Raw genomic sequence first — 20,193 nt, 5'->3', positions numbered from 1 at the left:
GCCGGCCGCGCTGCAGACAGGCGCCTCCCCTTGCCGGGGGCGGGCTGGGGGGACCTGGCAGGCAGCGTGAAGACCCCTCTCGACGTCCCTCCAGTCGCTGCTGGAGGAAGACCCGAGGACTTGCGAGAGAAGTTGGGTGGAAGCAGCAGGAGGATGCACCACCCCCGGGTGGCGGTGGGCACATCTTAGGCTGTGCGTGCCTGGCCGGCCGGCAGGCTGCCGGAGCGTCCTCCTTGCCCCGCTTACCAGTCTCATCGTGCATTTCTACTCAGAAGTAAGTCCCATTGGAGTCAATGGAGCTTACTCCCAGGAAAGTGTGGGTAGAACTGCAGCCTTAGCCAGAGAGGCAGCCTGCCACAGGTTTCTGGGATGGCACTCTGGTGCCCAACCCATGCCTGTCTACTCAGAAGTAAGTCCCATTAGAGTCAGTGGGGCTTGCTCCCAGGAAAGTGTGGATAGGACTGCACCCCAAGCCTTTGCCTGTCTACTCAGAAGTAAGTCCCAGTATAGCCAAGGGGGCTTACTCCCAGGTAGTGTGGATAGGATTGCAGCCTGAGCCTAGGCGAACAGCCAAAACTCTCGCCAGGAGGATTTGAACTACGTTTGCAGCCCAGTCCTAAGCAGGTCTACTCAAAAGTAAGTCCCATTATGTTCAGTGTGGCTTGCTCCCAGGAAATTGTGCTAAGGATTATCACCATAGAACCCCGACAGGTCAGAAAGCACTGCAGCCCTGCTTGTGCTTTGCTCGCAGGAAACTGGTCTCCAAGAAGACACGCTGTCTCTCCCACTTCCCAGGAGCGCCACCCAGCCTTCCAGCAGTACAGCACAAGAAGCAGGCAACTGCCATCCGTGTTGTCCTAGGCAAGTAACAAGGAAGCAAAGGCAGATCCCGTCCACCCACCCAGAGAAATCACTGTTGCATTTACAACACATTCCATTCCGCAATCCTTTGCGTTGATCAAACATATATACGATCATACGATCAGTTGTACAACTGAGGACGTGCAGGGAGTCAGCCAGGGTCAGGCACCAGCATCCCATCAATGCAGGAAATGAGACCTGTAAACACAGGAACTGCAACCTTGCCCACCATAGACTGGGGCAACAGGAAACTAAATGGTGCTTCAAAGTAACAGTTCACCGGGGTTACTTAGAAGTATGTCCCGTGGGGCTTACTATTCCCAGGAAAGCATGCATATACCTGCATCCTCAGGCAGTCCTAGCCCCACATATCTAAGATAAACCCCATTGGCTATAATGGTCTTGCTTCTTTTTAGGCATAGAAAGAATTGGGCTCTCAATCTCCTCTAACTACTGAAGGAAAGCTCCCCTAAGGATGCCTCTGTGCCACTCCTGGGCACTCCTGTCAACACTTTCCATGGCGAGAAAATGGCCATTTATATTCACAGTCAATGTATTTATATACTAAGCTTTGCACAATACATTATGCTGAAAACTATTCTCAGAAAATCAAATGACAATTTATTGAGGTAATAAAATACATCTCGTTGCTATGGTATACTCCTTGTATGTGTTATCAGTCATTTCCTCTTCTTGTCTTCTCTTCAGGGTTGATTAGTTCCATCCATTGTTAAAACTTACACCTAGGGTTATCACAACAAAAATGCTTGTTTGGTCCCTTAAAGATTAACACATTTATTGTAGCATAGACTTTTGTGGATTATCGTCCAAGCCAGCAGATACCGGACACCAATCCAGTCCCAGGTCCTGGGAATGAGGACCCAGGCAGGGCTCCCACAAGAGATAAACTGATCTTTTGGTTTGCAGCTGGAGGTAGCAATGTTGAAAGTGCAGGGGGAGGAGTCAGTGCTGTGAGATGTGTACCAATCCTTTCATTGTATGAGAAGCTCCTCCTATCTGAGGGGAATTTGGATCTTTAACCCTAGTTATGATTCTACCATCTGTGCAGAGATGTCTGCCTTGTGATTCTATCTTTCGAAGTATTTTCCTATTAGCCTGCAGCTGTCCTAGTATTTTCCTTAGTGCAGTTCTATTCTGGGTGTTGGAGTTCTTCTGTTTTCTTAATTTGCATTTGGTGAGCATATATTTGAAAAATAGATGCCCTGGCTCACTTCTTTGTGTGGAAATACAGCAGGGACCACCCATTATTTATTTGATTTTTCTCTATAAACCGCTTTGTGAACTTTTAGTTGAAAAGTGGTATATAAATACTGTTAATAATAATAATGTATAGTCAATGTATAATGTATAGTCAATAATAATGTATAGTCAATGGGTCTTACTCTCAGGTAAGTATGGATAGGATTGCAGCCTGAGGCCCACATCCTAACCAATTTTTTTAAATACTTTTTAATTTTATTAAAAACAAACACACACAGAGGCACATACACAAAAACAATTTAAAAAAACATTACGTTGTATGGCAAATGTGGAGATCTCAAAGGACATTTCTTATTCTACTACAAAATCATACAAAAATTACCAAACTTTAACAGTCTACACCTATAATAAAATACAATTTCCACACAAATAGAAAAATAAAAAGCATAAAAGTTAACTCCTATCTACTCTTCAAATCCATAGATCACTTGGCCCACTTTCCCCTCAATGCGCAGGAAGTTCATGAATGGTTTCCAATTGTCCATAAAGGATTTTACTGACTTGTCTTTAAGAAAATTTGTAAGTTTGTCCATTTCTGCCAATAGCTTTAACCACCACTCTTCCAATATAGGTATCTCTGGAACTTTCCAGTATTTGGGATACAATATTCTTGCAGCGGTTGTCATATATAAAAACATAGTTTCATAGTCTTTCTGAATTGAATCATCTAGATTTCCCAACAAAAATCTGGTTTCATTTGTAAATTTACCTTCAGTATCAACTGCATTTGCTGGTGTATCAAAGTCCAATATTTTTTCGCTTTTGTACAAGTCCACCACATGTGATAGAATGAATCCTAACAAATTTCCAGCACTGGCATAGCTGTGCCAATGAGCCATGGGACCTCCTCAAAGTAAGGGAATGTTTACTCAGAGCTGCATTCACCTTATGTCAGTGCTGGAAAGTGGGTTAGGATTGTGCCTTAAGTCTACTGCGCATCCCTCCAGCCTGCCATAGATGCAATCCACTTAGCATCCACTAACGGTGAGCGGAAAGCAGGTCATCCACCTCCTTTTGTGGTTTTTTCAATCATGGAAGTGCAGGACTTCTGGTTTGAATTACTGGGACTACACAAACAAAGGCACTTCTTCATTTGCACACTTCTAAAGAAAAATAGAAGTCCCTCACCGCCGTATTTTAAGAAACAACGTGAGGAGCATGATAAGGTTTTGTGTTGTTTTTTTTTGTTTCGTAGCACTGAGATGGCAGCCGCGGACCTGAGGTGGCAGTGGGCAGTTTTCAAGATCATGCTGCCCCTGCTGTGTATGTTGCTTCTCCTCTGTGGCTATGTATTTTGTTAGCATCCCTATATCCTTTGTGTTGCACTGTACTATGCATTTTTTAATATGTTGTAAGCCGCCCTGGGTCCCTTTGGGGAGAAGGGCAGGATAAAAATAAAGTTTATTATTATTACTAGTACAAGGAATTCCTAAGACCATAAACTTTCCTTGTACTAGTATTAACAACCCAATCCTGAGCTTCCCAGCTATAGCTGTATCCAGCGGGCACCAGGAAGCAGTCATAGGTCTCATAGCCCCAAGACCCACAATGGAGCTTTTCAAGTCTGCACTGGCTATTTTGCCAGTAGAGCAGACTTGAGAGACACTGTGTTGGGCCTTCTGGCCCAGCACTGAGTTCAGAATACAGTGGAGCAGAGCTCCATCAGTCCCGCACTCTCTCGCCCTGGTTCCCCCACCCCCCCCCCCAAAGTTTCACTGCTGTCCAGTGGACACACTTACCCCTGGCAGCAGCACGTCCTCCTTCTACTGGTGCTGGACCCGGTGTCTGAGTAGTCCCAGCAGCCCCTACTCCAAGGGTGCTGAAAACGTACTTTATGGCATGTTTATAGTACTGTTTACAATGCTGGGGCTCAGCACTGGCACTGGGCCACTTTAGGACTGGGTCCTAACATTGTTTGCTCTTCCCTCGCTGGCTATGCTAAGGTTGTTCTACTGCACTGTCCTGAAAACTCTCGTATTGGCACAATGAAGGGTTCTGGCAAAGAGCAAGACGTTTTTACTGGTGGCCCCCACCCTAGAATTCTTTACCATAGGGATTTCCCTATTCTTTTCTTACTCTGACTGCTTAATAGATATGTATTTAAGATAGGTTTCATATAATTGAGAATGTTTGCATTAATGTGGCTTTTCAGTGTTTATGATGGTTCAAGTATTTATGCAGAAAATGCAACTAATACACATTAAAACAGAATCTATGAGGTAGCTAAGGCCCTTTCAAGTATTTTAGCCTTCTAAGACTACAGTCCTGAATGCATATAAAATTAAGCTTTTTGTATAACAACCATCAGAATCCCTCTTTCTGTCAATGTTTGTGGCAAGCACTGAATCTATGAAGATGCCTTATACTGAAGCAGTACACAATATACAAACAATTATTTTCTGACATGATCAGGAAAACTCAATGGGTTTTTCAGTAATTCATCCTCTTCACGCTTCTATTATTAGAACACAATTTTAACATCACTGAAAGTTATGATTCATGAAACACAATTTTAACATCACTGAAAGTTATGATTCATGACACCTTCCTTCCTAGAAAACACTACAAATGTTCATAAAGGAGCTTTGCTTTCATGACATGCAACCCTTTGGATGATGATAAAATTGTATTTCGTTGTTTATAGTACAGAACATTAAGAAGGAATTCTGAAGAAATTAATTATTGAGACAAGGAATTACTGGATAACTGCAGAATTTTCCTGAATTATTATGTCAGAAAGTAATTGCATGTATAATAGATCAAGTTATTTTGTGGCAATGTACTCATGCTATCTGTTAATAATATAAAGGTATGTTTATATGCAGTCCATTTCAGCAGTGGGGTATCATCAGCCTTTCTTTTTCTCAGTTTGACCGCTATGCCTGCCTTATCATTTATACCAGGGGTCTCCAAACCCCGGCCCGGGGGCCAGATGTGGCCCATGGCAAGTCTCTATCTGGCCTGCAGCCAGCCTCTTGTACCCTGAGAGCCTCTGGCCCACTCAACTGAACACAACTGGAGCTGTGCTCTGGTTGTGTCTGGAGGGTGTTCTGAGAGCCAGAGAGGTTGAATGAATGAGCCCATTCGTTCATTTATTCACTCATCTAAGTTCCATTTCTAATTTATTTATATAAATTTTAAATTTAAATTTTTTTCCCCCGGCCCTCAACACTTCACCAGATATTTGATGCAGCCCTCTGGCCAAAAAGTTTGGAGACCCCTGATACTGATCCAGACCATTAGTCGATCTAGGCCGGTGTTGTCTATCCTGAGATAACTCTCCAAAGTCTTTGATAGAGAGAGATCCTTCCCTGTCCTGCTACCTAATTTTCTTTCACTGGAGATGCTGGGATTGAACGTGCAACTTCCTGCCTTTCAGAACATGTGCTCTACCATGCTATAGCTGTGACCTATAGAATGAACTGTAAGGTTCTTTCTAGCTCTGTACAATTGTAACACAATGCATTAGTATGACTTTATTTTAATAGCTAAGAATATCATTACAAGAATGTACTTCCTGAAACTGAAAATCATTTTTGTCTTGTTTTAAAAAACCAAATAATATGTTCCCATTAAAGTGTACTTGATTATGAAAATGGGGATTAGTTGTCTCTTAATTGATCCTCTTATCATTTATACTCATAAGAAAGGAATTTGATGTTTTCAAAATATGTTTGAACTATGAAGTAATAGACAGGTGACTCTAGGTTCTTGAACAAATGAGGAGGAGGTAGGATGATTCATAGGTACATTTTTTACCTGTGTGAAAGGGAGTGTACAGAACAGGGAACTCACCATGAATTCCTAGCAGCTTGTCACAGTGTGAGTTTCCATAGCATGAGTGGAAAGTCTCCCAAATACACTACTTTGAATTACTGAGTTGTAGCTTCCAGAATTCTGCATTTTCCAACAGTAAATGTAGAGGTTATTGTGGATCCTTTCTAGGCCAGTATGCTTTATTGCTTTTTAAATTCCATGCCTTTAAAGGTCTCCTCTAGCAGTATGCATCTAGTTTGATTGGGCTATTGTGGATGACATTGGCTTGTTGTTGGGTATAGACTAGAAAAGGGATGTCCCTCCATTTTTAAAATTCATTTGTGTGAAGGCAGTCTATAATCATGTGGAGCTCCTTAGGGGATAAAAAAATATCATTGGAATTATCCCTTGACCAACCCCAAATGTTAGGAACTCCTGAACTGGAGTCTTTTAATGCTAATTAGCACAAGCAGGGTGAAGTTTCTGAAGGTGGTGAGACTGAAAACCTGTCCTTTTTCGTTTCCTCCTTCATGAAACCTCTTGAGTTGCATGTTCCTAACTCTAATCCCCCCTCCTGAATACTTACTATTAGCTCTCACCTGCTTGGGCCAATTCTCTCTCTCCCTATTTAATTCTTTTACCTTTTTCTTCCAACTGACTCCCTTAATATCCCATGGTTCAACCATCCTTAACATTTCACAAATGTTAAGGAATTGTGTTAATTTCACATATGAAAGCTCATGGGTCCTTGTCAGTTCATTATTGGCTTTTTAAATGCCAATTTTTTTATCTTAATTTTCAAACAAGTACACCTCTATGTACCTATGGAGTCCCCTGAGAATATGGAAAGCACTACCTTAATTTCACTTCCAAATTAATAGGCACAAGACTACCCAAATTTTGTTTAGAAGGAATAAATATAAGGACAAAGTAACGTTACCACTTTTTTGAGATCAACGCTACAGTGTATTCAAGCCATTTCTGCCCAAAGTTGCATATACGCAGCAGGGATCAATTGTGTTCACCTGTGGGCTGAGCAGAAATGGGTTAATGCAGCAGTCAGTTAGAAATCCAGAAGGTGCAACTTCTTCAGCTTGGCTGTTCAGCAGTGGGGAGAACTGTACAGTACCTATTGCATTTCTGTCTGCTGAGCAACTATTAAAGGCATAGGGCCTCTACTAAAAAGATGGCAAAAGTTTGAAGACTATGGGATTCCAAAAAGTGATAAATAAAATACATTAAAAATAGAATAATTATTCAACTAAGGTGGCTTCTTTCGAGAGTAACAAAACATAAGTTGACTAAAACAAAATATCTTCTTATCCTCTGAGATGAATTTAGTGCAATGTTCAGTCTGAAAAGGCACTCCTCTCTGGGCAAGCTGAATAACTGGAATCCTTTATATGTGCCATTGCATAAGACCACATCCAGCTCTCTGTTGTGGATCTGTCATTGATTGCAAAGATTATAACTGTGTGATGGAAATGGCCTACTTTACCCAGATCTTTAAGGTGTGGCTAACTTTATCAGACAAGCCTCATATTTCTAAGACCTAAAAAACCCATTGCAAAAGGCCTGCTCAATGTTTGTGAGTATATTTCATTTCCTCCCTGGATCAGTGCTTGTCATCCAACAGCTGAAGCCTCAATTTCCACCCTACCCCCTCTCCTCATCCTGCTGTTGGTAACTTGGTTTTTGAGTGACTTGTGAATGCTTTGGAGGCATTTCCTCTTTCCTGCTGGACTTCTCTATAGAGATTCCTGTATCTTTCCTTCCTTTTTTAACTGCACCACACCTTGAAACTTTTAGTCCAAATTCCCCTCACTCCCATTTTTTTAAGGTGAAGAGCAAAAGACCATGATAAATCAACCTCTCTAAGTCAGTCCTTTCCCGTGCTGGCTAAAATACTTTTCTACTAATCCTGATAAGATAGCTTCAGTCCTTCAGAGGATTAAAACCTGTATCTGTTTGCAGTTCAATGTGTGTGTGTGTGCGCACGTGTGCGTGTGCGCGTGCGTGTGCGCGTGCGCGTGCACGCGCATGCATGCATGCAATTCTGTATTGCATGGGAAGATTCTAGTGGTTTGTGGTTCATCATGGAGGGACTCCCTGTTTTCCCTTCCTTGGTCTGATACAATATGTGGTTCTCTGTTCAAAAGGGTGTGCATTATTATACTCTGATGAGTGATGGAAGGAGGTGAGAGACCACTCTGTTCGGAGTTTAGCATTGTCTAGACAGATGCATCTAAAAAATTGAGATTTCTGAAGCAGAGCATAGTCCTGAAAGGCAGGACCTGAAAATGTCTCAAGACCACCAAACCTTGAAAATTCAAGTTTTTCAAAAACTTTCTGACGGGCCCAAACCTATTTATGAGGTTCCCAGAGAATCTCTATTTATAAATAAGCTGAGGTTAAGACTTTTTCTTCTCCCCTCTTCCAGTTAGTTGACTGAAATCAAGCAAAGGTGGAGAAATATAGAGTCTGATGGCAGCAGAGAAAGTACAGGAAACTGCAGGGGTGGGCAGACTTTCAACTTTAGGGATCCTGGACCTTTAACAATTATGTAGGAGAGAGAATTTCAGCAGGTACAGCTTGTCATCTGTGTGATGACAAGCTGCACCTGCTGGAATTCTTGCCTCTGTATAACTGTTAAAGGTCCAGGATCCCTAAAGTTGAAAGTTTACCCACCCATTTTACTGCATTATTGGGCAAGAGAGGTGGAGAAGAGGTGATTTGCTATTGTTGGTAGTATCTTCCCCCTCCCTTTTAAAGGCCTTGCTAGAAGGGAGTTGGGAGCTCCCAGCCTGCAAAGTACAGAGCAAACACAATTGAGTAAGCTCTCTTTCCCTGTGGAATGTGTGTCAGGCAGTCACCTGCTCTCAAGGCATGAGTCATGTGGAATTTAATTGACCGGGCTGGGCTGGTGATTATAAGCAACTCAGCAACCTGTTTGTTCTACATTACCTTTGTAATCTTTAGCACTTTGTACACCTGCAGTAGAGATGCCTATCTCTTTGCAGTCGGGCCTATAGCAAGGGAGAGAATGAATTCTTCACCACCACAACCTCCAGATGTTAGACATAAACCAGCTGTTTCCATACTTTGGATAACACGGGTCAGCAATAAGAAAAAAATGTACCACATCCATATATTGCATGCAGTTAAGAGTGCTGAACCAAATTCTCTCATCTAATCCTTGCATTACACAAACATTGGGGAGGGGGTACTTGCAAAGTGAGGACTTGAGGTATGTTTTCTTGGTACTGATGTTGGTTCAGACACAGCTTAGGGCTTGCATATCTATATTATTCCTTTATTGGATATTTTAGGAACTCTTATGCAGCCTTGGTAGCCCAGGTCCGCTTCTTCTTCACCACCACCGGCTTCTGGCTACGCAGAATTGCGCTGGCATGACGCAGGGCAGCCATACGCAGGTCCTTGCGGTAATTGTTCTTGCGAATGATGTCGCGGGGGCTCCTGAGCGTGGTGCGTGCATTTTTGTTGGTAGTGATCTTCTCATAGGAGGTGGCTGGCTTCCGCTGGCCTGCACGTTTCTTGAGGACCACAGCAACACCCTTCCCATCAGCAGCTGGTTCCACCCCAACAGTCTTGCAGTGGATCAGCCCATTGTAGCGGAAAGAGTTGCGGGCTTTAAGGTTGTTGGGTTCCGTGCTATATGTTTGCTTGTTTCTTTTGATAAGGAAACTTGAGCAGTTGCGTATGATCATCCATTGCAGGTGGGCAGACACCTTGCAGAAACCTCCTGTCGCTACAGCAGCCGGAAACAGAAAAGGAGGCTTGCATATCTGAATGGCTAATGGCTCTTTTTGCAGTTTTAGTTACAGGTTTTCTTAATGTACCTTGAAAAAAAGAGCCAATAGAGTGTATAAGACTTTCCATTCATCATCATCATAGCAACTTGTTGCCCCAGTACATAGTTGATTTTCCTCCTCCCTAAAACAGAGTTTGTACTAGGTTTGTCCATGTCACATGTTTGTCCAAAGGTGAAATACTTTTATAGACTGCAAGTTTCCAATGTGTGATAGTGGCAGAAGCAGCATGAGGTCATATGTGTGGAGTAGAGTGGTCAGTGTGGGTAGGGTCAGGTTTCCAACTGGCCTACTCTTCTCTTGTATCTTTAATGGTAGCTTGATCTGCAGAAATCAGCAAATGAAGCATTTCAGAGAATGGACATAAGTTCAGAGCATGGACAACTGAGAGGCGGGCTTGACTCTAGTTGCTATGGAACCTGCCAGTATACTTGCTTCTGTGCTTCATTGCTTATTGCATAGTCTCTGTTTGCAAGCATGCATCTTCAGTGTTCAATCTTCAGGAGACCGGCCAAAGCTCAGTGGCAAGGCACAGACCTTGTCTGCAGAATGTCCCAGTTTCAGCCTCTGCAATGTCCAGGAAGTGCTGAGGAAGAAATCTCCTGCCTGAGCTGCTGGAGAGCTGATTGCAGTCAGTACTGACAACTGAGCTGGGTGGACTAACTATCTATCTTGGTACAGGCCAGTTTCCATTAGACTTTTTGTAGTGTTATCCTCTGCCAGGAAAACTTACTTGCCATGTAAAAATTTCTTGAGGCACCATAAAACCTAGCTGACTCACTGTGGTGAGCTATTGTGCTATCTGTACAATCATTTGAGCTAATCTAATAGAGTGGTCAAGAGGCTAAGCTGTGAATCAGGATCTCTTCAGGTCTCACCTCTCTTATTAATTCACACTAGGTGTCCTTAGGAAAGCCACTTCTTCTCAGCTGCAGTATAGGGACAGTAATGCTTACAGGGTTATAGTAAAGACAATGTCAAGATAGTACATGTAAAGCACTTTGCACATTCAGAAAGTGCTACACAAATGCTAAGTGCTGTATTGTTGTTTGCTGCCTGTAATACAACTAGCAATGTTCTTGCTCTGGAAATAGTCTTGGAAAGGCACCCTTCTGTTTTACATCACTGAGGAATGAAGAAATGCAAAGCAAACTGACATCCATTTATTTCTCTTGCAGTGCTAGATGCTGGATTCCCTGGTCAGTGTGCATTTTGTACCTTGCTCTGTTTTACCAGGACTCAGTTAAAGGGGACAATACTCAAATTAGTTCTAAAACATGAACACAATCTTAGTGGGTCAGCACTATGTGCACAGATACCTCTTTAATGTTCTTTGGATTTGGCTTCATTTGAAATGCCTGCTAGTTCATTGTGTTTGTTCAGAAATTAATGAGAAAACTTTGCCAGTAGGAAGTATCTTTCTTGCATCCTAGGCCACTTTCTAAATAATGGGATGTGGGGGGGGGGGGTTTCCAATATTTTTGAATAACTTCTTTAGGAGTCGTATAATATTTTAAGTGTTTCAACAAAAAGAACTAGGTTAAAAACACTAGCATTTCACAATCTTCTCAACTAGCTCTCTTTCAAGTCATATACACTATTCATCAATGAATACCAATATACATTGCTTCTCATCATTGACTAGCATGCAAAGTAAATTTGGTTAGTATTTGTAAATACGTGCTTCTTATGGCAAGGCATCTGGAACATATTAGTTGTTTCCTTTAGTGACCCTCTTCAGGCACTTTGACATACAGTTCAGTTTGTTTCCCATGACTAAACATAGTGCTTAAATCCGAAGACTTTTCCGTTTTCAACAACACAAACTCTCAGTTGCGTTATTGAATACGACAAGCCTGTTTTCCTACATCAACACAGAATGTTATACAGAATGAGAAAATCTCAATCTTCTGGCCAGCACGTAGTGGGACTTCTATCAGTGTTCCCTGTGCCTTTACTGGTGATGGCACAACTTCCCTCCTGGTGGTGCTGAAATAACACCAGGAGAAGCTGGTCCTGACAAAAATTCCCCTTCTACAAAGGGAGGAAAGGTGATCCAGCTTTTTCCAATACTAATCTGTGCCAATAATGATAATAAAAACTGGTGGGACCACAAAATTGAAAAAGTTGTTGAAAATGAAGATTTTATGAGATTTCTGACTACAGACAGACAAACATCTATTGCACAATACACTGGACATAATTGTAGTCAAGAAAGAAAAATAAGTCAAAATCAGTGATATAGCAATACCAGGTGATAGCAGAGTAGAAGAAAAAGAACTGGAAAAAAACAACAGAATGCAAAGATTTACAAAACGAAATTGAAAGGCTGTGGCAGAAGAATTCCAAAGTGATCCCAGTGGTGATTGGTGCCCTCGGTACTATTCCAAAACACCTTGAAGAGCACCTAACAGCATAGGGCCACAGAAATTACCATCAATCAACTGCAAAAGGCAGCTTTACTGAGAACAGCTTACATTTTGCGACGGTACAGTGTGCTTCCTTTTCCGTGGGGGATCCGTTCTGGAACCTTTTGCAGATAGCAGAAACCATAGATATGGGCAAATGCCCATCCCTACAGTCTGGACCCACTCCCCTCCCTTCTGGAGGGGCTTCTGGGCCACAGACCTCCATCCACAGCCTCTGCCAGGCTCAGATTGAGTCTAGATCTCAAAATACATGACTTCCAGTTTCATGGAGAAACCAGAAGTGATGTTTTAAATGCCTTATAAAGCATAGAAATGTGACTTCTGGTTTCTCTGTGAAACAGGAAGTCATTTGTTTTGTGCTCTAGAGCTCAGTCAGTTATGGACTGATATCTGCAGCCTCTGTTGAGCTCAGATCCTCTTGGAGATGAGGGGTGCACATGGGGGGCACACATGGGGGGGGCCCCACCAACCCAATCCATGGATATAGGAGCCCCCCTCTATTTATAATATCAAAATAGGATAAAAACCAGGCATCCCAGGTCCTTGGGAAGGACTTAATGCCCGTATAAAACAAACCTGATTGTCAGAAAATCTCATAATAATACAAAAAACAAACTCCAAAAAGGTGCAAACAATATATTTAAATGTAAAAATAAGTAACTGTTGGCCCAGTGCATTTCAGCCGGATGTCTCCTTCTGACACACAAAGAAAATTCCTTTCAGCAATATGGATTCTCACAAGTCTCACACTATCTTGAGAAGTCAACTGTCTCAAATCAGATGCTCTTCAGACTCTCAGACAAGGTAAAAGTTATAAAACACACACATTTACAGTCTAATCCTAACTGCACTGCCCATGCAGCAATGTAACGGTGCCAAAACAGCTGCTGCTGTATCTAGTATGGGCAAAGAGGCTGCTGGAGGTTTCCCTGATCTAATGGGATATCTGTCCTTTTGCCTTGGGAAAAGCCCCAACGGGCGAAGCCCCAATGGGGCCAATCAGTTCCATGCCAGCAAAATCCCCACCCTCCTCCTGGGCTTGGTCCACCTACCCCTGTGCCCCCCCGCACTGTTTGTCTCCTTCCTGCCTTCCCCCTGCCATGGAATGCCTCTGTGCTGTTCGGCCACAAACTTATCACTGTCAGCTCCCAGGACCTCTCCAACTGGCTCAAAGGCCCAGCATCTGGTCATGCAGGCCTCTGTGCAGGTGATGACCTGCCTCTTCCTGGCCACCACAAAGTGCTTTATGGCACTTTAATGATGGCCGTTGACAGGACAGCGGCCAGAGACTGGCACTGCGGCCGTGGAGGATTGGGCTGTTAGCTTTTTGTGAGACATAAAATTTGCCACATGCACGAGTTAACAGTGATATGGGTAACAATATAATGTGTGAAAGCAGCCCCCTTAAACTGGGTTTACCCTAGTTTAAACTCCTGAAGTTTCTTAATCATGCTTGTGTCATCCTGGCTCAACGATATTTTGAATCCAGCTTAGAGAGAGAAAAGCAAGTTAGTTTTGTGGACAAATCACAGATTTTTCAAACTAACAGGTATTTATTGCAGCCCGACATGCTTCTAGAGCACAGTTGCCCAAAATGTGCTCTTGGAAGCCCGAGGGTTCCTTCAGGGGCTCCATGAGCACACCATAAGTGGTTGCCATCTGCTTGGCTGTGCCACTCCATGCATAGGCTATTGCTCTGGGGCTCCCCAAGACTTTTTGCATGCTCTGGCAAGACTTCCCAGGACTCTAGAAATTTAAAGGGCTCTAGAGACTGAAAAGTTTGAGAACCGCTGTTCTAGAAAATAAGTACTATCCTGAAGATTATGGTTTCCTAAGAAAGGCCTGAATGTGTCAGGGAAAATATAAGCATGTGGTGTGAACATAAAAAAAATGAGGGGAGAAATTCTCGCAGGTGAGTTCCCATTCTCTCTTCTTTCCATTGTAGCCCCTGAAAAGCCTGGCCTTAAGGGTTGAGGGAAACTGTGGGATGGGCTGTGGGGGATTGCAGGGGAAGGACGACATTTGAAGAATTTGAGTACAGGTGCTTGAATGAATGGCTCCTGCTAGCACAAATTTCTTCCACCTGATGAGAATTTCACCTTCTCCTGTAGCTCTTACAACATATCCCGTGACAGTTTGATTGTTGGGAGAGATTTTTCAGGGACACAGAGGGAAAGTTCTTTTGCAGGAACTTCCTTCTGTACATGCTTTTTAAATTCCAGCCCACTGATAGAATTTACACACGAGTTTTAAACTGTATTTCGGTTTGTGTATTTGTGTACCTGTGTGATTGTTGTTAAGGCAGAATAGAAAACAGAAGCATTTGTAAATAAGTACACTCAAAAACTGCTATATAAATGCTAACAATTACTGGTAACTATATAGTAATATGTGTGCAATAATATTTGTAATTTGACCTCTAAATTAAGGAGGGTAGGTAAGGTGAAGAGATCTGTTATAGACTCTTTATAAAATTACTATACTTGGGAAACCAGATTGCTTGTGATTGCTATACTACTGTGTGGTATGTTATCTGTATGCCCAGGCACTCAGAATAAAATTTATATACCGCTTTTCAACAAAAAAGTTCACAAAGAGGTTTACGGAGAAAATCAGATAACTAAATGGCTCCCTATTCCAAAAGGACTCACAGTCTAAAATGATCATTGCCATCATATTGAACTTTTGTTGAAAAATGATCTATAAGATTTAAAACAGATAAAAATGGATGTTACATGTATTTTTTTTAAAGTTTAAATACCATACTCGGAGTAGTCCCATTAGACTTACTTCCAGTAGGTGTGCACTAAATAATGTGTTCATTTGTTCATAAAGCCTCATAAACGGATACACATATACTTGCACAAAGTTTTAGATGAATTCAAAAGTCTTTGCAATATGTTATACATGGTAACATGTAACATATTGCAGGGTCTTTTTTGTTTCATTCAGTGTGACAATGGAGAAAAAACATTTTTTCTGCACTGAATGAAAAAAAATCTAAAAGAAGGTCAAAATTCAGAAGATGCTATGGCACATTTCTTTCAGAGCCTTAGACAAGGCTGCCACCATGTGGTTTCCTGTGATGGTGCAACACCCAGAAAGTATAGTATATCTCACTTCTAGCTCTAACTAGGAATTACTGAGATCTGTGTTCATTGGGGATGAAAATTGCGGTTGCAATCATACACTCAACTGGGAGCAAACTCTATTAAAATCTATGGGGTGTTCTGTACTTTTGAGTAGGCATGCATAGGATTGCATTGAAAACTCTCCCTGTTACTCCAAGTAATAAAGACGCATGATGCCAAAACATAAAAATGCCAAAAGTGACAGTAAGGTTATGCAATAATGTAAATAACAACACCTATAACAATAATAGTCATTTTAAGTGCTCTTGGGGTGGGGGAAGAAGAAAGAAGAGCACACAGGCACAGCAGGGGCAAAGTGTAAATATCAAGTGCTGGGATTGTCCTTCGAAAGCTTGGAGGACAAAGGCAGAGAGCATATGTGCAGCAATTTTAATAGCCAGGTCAAAAAGTGGAGGACTTAAATGCAGGGAAATAGCTAATGGGGAGATACTAACTACCCTGCTCTTGGGAATCAGCGTTCAACCAACCAAACCAAACAAAAACATTAAAAGGATTTTATTAAAAGTACAAAAAGGTTTCAAAAAGAATAAAGGAAAATCTAGTGGAAAATGGCTTGGGTGCAGGCACTGCCCAAATATGGGTCTTAGCAAAATTACAAGCAGGTGATTACAGGCAAAAGCAAAATAAGGGCACAATCCTAACCAGGTCTACTCAGAAGTAAGTCCTATTTTGTTCAATGGGGCTTACTCTCAGGAAATTGTGGTTAGGATTGCAGCCTAAGTCTCTAAGGCTGCAGTCCCATCCACACTTACCCAGAAGTGAGCCCCAATGGGACTTACTTCTGAGCAGACATGCATATGATTGGGCTCTAATGCATCTAAGGGTGCAATTGTAACCCCTTATTTCAGTGCTTTCCAACACTGACATAAGGGCAATGCAGCTCTGAGGTAAGGGAACAAACATTCCCTTACTTTGAGGAGGCCTCTGTGAGTGACACCCAACTGCAGGATGCCGCATATGTCCCATTGGCATATGGAATGCCAGTGGTGGAAAGTACTGACATAAGGGTTAGGATTGCGCCCTAAATCTCACTGTTCCATATCTAGTACTTACTCCAAGGTCAGTTTTGAGGAGTATCACACTTCTGTGATCTCAGGGAGGTAGGTGAGAGCTTGGCCATACACACACTTCCTTTGAGGAGGCTAAGCTGGAATACCAAACATCCTTGCACCTGATTTCAAGAAACCATGGATGGGTAATGTTACTGATCTGTCCAATTGGATAGTGTTTGCCCACCTGGTTATTTCTGCCTGCCCTCTGACTTGGTCAGGATGCCTGGTCTGTGGGTGTGTGCAGATCCCATAAATAGGCTGGCTGAGACTTGTGTCCTCGATTGACTCAGAAGAAGATAGCAAACTCTCAAAACAACTTGTCTGCTAGGCAATGTGTTTTTCTGCAATGGTGCCGAGTTCAAGGTATCTCTGGGGAGTTTCCTTTCTATTGAAACTTGAGCTGAGGCTTTCCTTAAAGGAAATGGATGCCTCCCCCCACCATAATAGGGATAATAGGAAAAGTCCCAAATTCCCCTGGCTATGAATGGAGAGGCAAGAACTGTGTGCACTCTGTGCACATGGCAATTTAATATGTGGGGCTGGTTGGATGATAAAATATCACCTTGTCACTTTTAAATGTGTGACACGACTCTTCTCCTATATGAAGCCATGCACACGTCTCATGGTTATTCTGTCTGTATTTTAGTGCCTGTTCCAGTTTCTCCAATCCTATTAATGTCAACAAAATGTTGTAGTTACACCATAATGACTGGAAAAATCAGATAATCTGTGTTGCAGTTCAGAATGATTTTGACTGGTTGCACATGACAGGGCTTAGAGGCCACCTAAGAACCTAGGATTGGTTAGTTTAGCCAACACAAGTTTTAAACAGATGTGGTTCTGGTAAGGGCATTCCCCACCCAGTGACTTGGTGCTTTTACTTGGAATGCAACTTGCTAATAATATGTGAATGACCTAATATGGGTGAAGCTTTATGCAGCTGAGTTGGTGTTTTGTCAACTGGATTCTGTCTTCAAGCATCTATGAAATGTTTTTACATAAAATATTAACATAAAACATCTTGCCCTCGATATGTTTTCTATTGCTACATTCCATTTTCCAATAGTAATCCTTGAATGGAGAGGGGATGCCTCAGGTAAATTTCCAGCATTTTCGGACCATAAAGGACATATGACTTTCATGACTCTAAGAGAAAACTCCAAGCCCATTACTGACATTGTCCTCATTCAAGTACTGATGAAGGCTGTGAAACTACAACAGCTCCAGAATTTCTATCTCTAGTTCAGCGCACAAGGCAAGGATTCCTTTATTGTAAATTCTAAGATACAGATTTCTTCTCTAATGCAATAGTTGTATTCTTGTCTGACTTTGAACTATAGAAAGTTGTGCAATAAAAAAAGGGCTTATGAGGGAAAATAGGGTTGGGGCTGACCACCAAAACTATTACTCAAAATCAGAACAAATATGTAGTTAGCCCAACACAAAGAATCACACAGGTTAAATAAATGTTAACTTCATATTTAATAATTACCTTATTATTTCAACATTTTAACTTGAAAAAAATTGAAGTTGATGGGGGAAGAGGGAGATTTTGATTTCCTGACTTATTCAAAGATGCGCAGAGGGACACGTGCTATTGTCATGGGGACTCTGTATTCCTCCATGCTCTAGAGCAGAGGTGCCCAAACCCCGGCCTGGAGGCCACTTGCGGCCCTCAGGGACTCCCAATCCTGCCCGTGAGGAACCCCCAGTCTCCAATGAGCCTCTGGCCCTCTGGAGATTTGCTGGAACCCGTGCTGGCCCGACGCAACTGCACTCAGCATGAGGGCAACAGTTCAACCTCTCGCGTGAGCTGTGAAATGAGGGCTCTCTCCACTGCTTGTTGTTTGATGTCTGTGATGCAGCAGGGGCAGTGAAGGAAAGGCCAGCCTTGCTTTGTGCGAGGCCTTTTATAGGCCTTGATCTATTGCAAGACCTTCATTCATTCATTAAGTTCCATCTCTAATATATTCATTTATGTAAATTTTTGTTAATTTATTCAAATTTAAAATGTAAATTAATTCTCTTTTTTCTCTGTCCACGACACAGTGTAAGAGAGATGATGTGACCCTCCTGCCAAAATGTTTGGATGCTCATGCTCTGGAGGAATCATATAAAAGCCAATACACGTATGCAGAAGCTCACCTTTGTTCCTGTTCATTTATCATATTATAGCCAATTTATGTTGACAGAACATGCTTAATAGTTAGAGATGTGAGTTTTTGTTAAAAAACAAAAACACACACTTCTTTCTGCACTTCTAATTTTGTTTATATAAAATCTGTGAAAAATAACTTGGGAAATCTGTAAAAAAAATAATGGACTGGACTGCAGAAGTGCATGGGTAATTACTGTGGCTGTATCTGCTGATCATTTACCTAGTACACTTTTAAAGCAATTTTAACTTATAATAATAATAATGTATAAAAAGGCACCCTTGGAATAAAAACACATAACGCCACTTTCTGCACTTTTCATTTTTGTCATATACCAAAATCTGTGGAAAAAAATAAAAACATGTAAGAACACCCCTATTAATAGCAGAAATGACAATATTTTGGAGGCAAAGTAGATGATGATGATGTAAGCATTTTCGAAGCAGTGGCGTACTTGTTTTTGCTTTGTTAAAGATCACATGTGAGTATGTGAGATCTGAACTGCCCTCCCACTACGACTGCTATTTGTCCAAGAAAAAAAGCTCCCATTGGTGCCAGCCTCCCCTCATTTCCCCCCACTGTTTAATGTCATGTGTCATTTAAACTTTAGTAATAAAAACAGCAAAGAGTCTGTGATGCCGCAAAACCTAAAAGACTGTCTGTTGCCTGTTTGAGGGAACAGTCTGCTTCATGAGACTGATTTTATTCTGAGGACCTCTCTCTCACGTGATGTTCAAGTCTGTACACGAGTGTCGTCTGTATTTGCATTCAGAAGCACATTTATAACTTCAGTAGCAGCCCACATATTCATACAGCCCACTCTATTGGTTATAGAGATAATTTGCTCATTTGGCAGCTTTGGATGACACTATCCCGCACAGCCCCCCATTGCATGAAGAAGAGTGAAGGAACACTACCACTCCTTGCCCACTTGCCACACTCTCTCCACTCCTGGCACAATCACATGAGATTGGAACACCCAACCTGGGTAAATCAACTGTGTGATTAGGGCCCAGTTGAGACATTCTAGCTCCTCCATGCAGGGCCAAGGACAGAATGCCTTGGTTCTTATGAAGTGTCTCACCACCCAGGGGCATATCATCCAAAGTAGTTACTGATTGTTTCAGTTTTCCACATAACAGATACACAATTTAATCTTGAGGCTTGTTCGGTCTGAATACTCTTAAAAGATCAACAGTTCAGCAGAGCCGGAATAATTGTGCGGGGGGGGGGGGGGGGAAACAAACAATCATAATTTGCATTAATTCAAATAGGGAAATGGGGTGAGATTTGTGGATTTCATTAACAGCCCAATCCTATTCTTTTCCCCCCTCCACAAATGTAACAATGCCAAAATGGCTACTGTTGCATCCTGTGGGGGGGAGGGGAGATGCAAATATCTCCTCTGGGTACAGGAACATCCATTCCCTTATATAGTAAGCCTCTGCAGCATGAAGGGGCCTAGTTGGACCTATATTAGTGAATTTGCCACATGGGCTGTGTCATGGGATTGGGTGGGGGCTAGGATTTGGCAGCTGCCGCCACCGCCAAACCCACCTCCTTCTCAGATCAGTTCTGCCCTCCACATATCACTGCCTTGTTCCAACCTGCTGTTGCTGTCTCATTCCACTCTCCCCCATCCTGTCCCACATCGCCCAATATCCTACCTGCCTCTG

General features: G+C 42.2%; 1 pseudogene; it reads right to left on the bottom strand.

Moving 5' to 3' along the window:
- Positions 1-9,203: 9,203 nt before the first annotated feature.
- LOC136638882 (large ribosomal subunit protein eL28 pseudogene) lies at positions 9,204-10,468 on the bottom strand (annotated as a pseudogene).
- Positions 10,469-20,193: the final 9,725 nt, after the last annotated feature.

This window comes from Tiliqua scincoides, chromosome 2 (assembly GCF_035046505.1).
Source record: "Tiliqua scincoides isolate rTilSci1 chromosome 2, rTilSci1.hap2, whole genome shotgun sequence".
NCBI classification, from domain to species: Eukaryota; Metazoa; Chordata; class Lepidosauria; order Squamata; family Scincidae; genus Tiliqua; species Tiliqua scincoides.
Note: the sequence above shows the minus strand (reverse complement) of the source record. Positions and strands in the feature narration are given on the sequence as shown.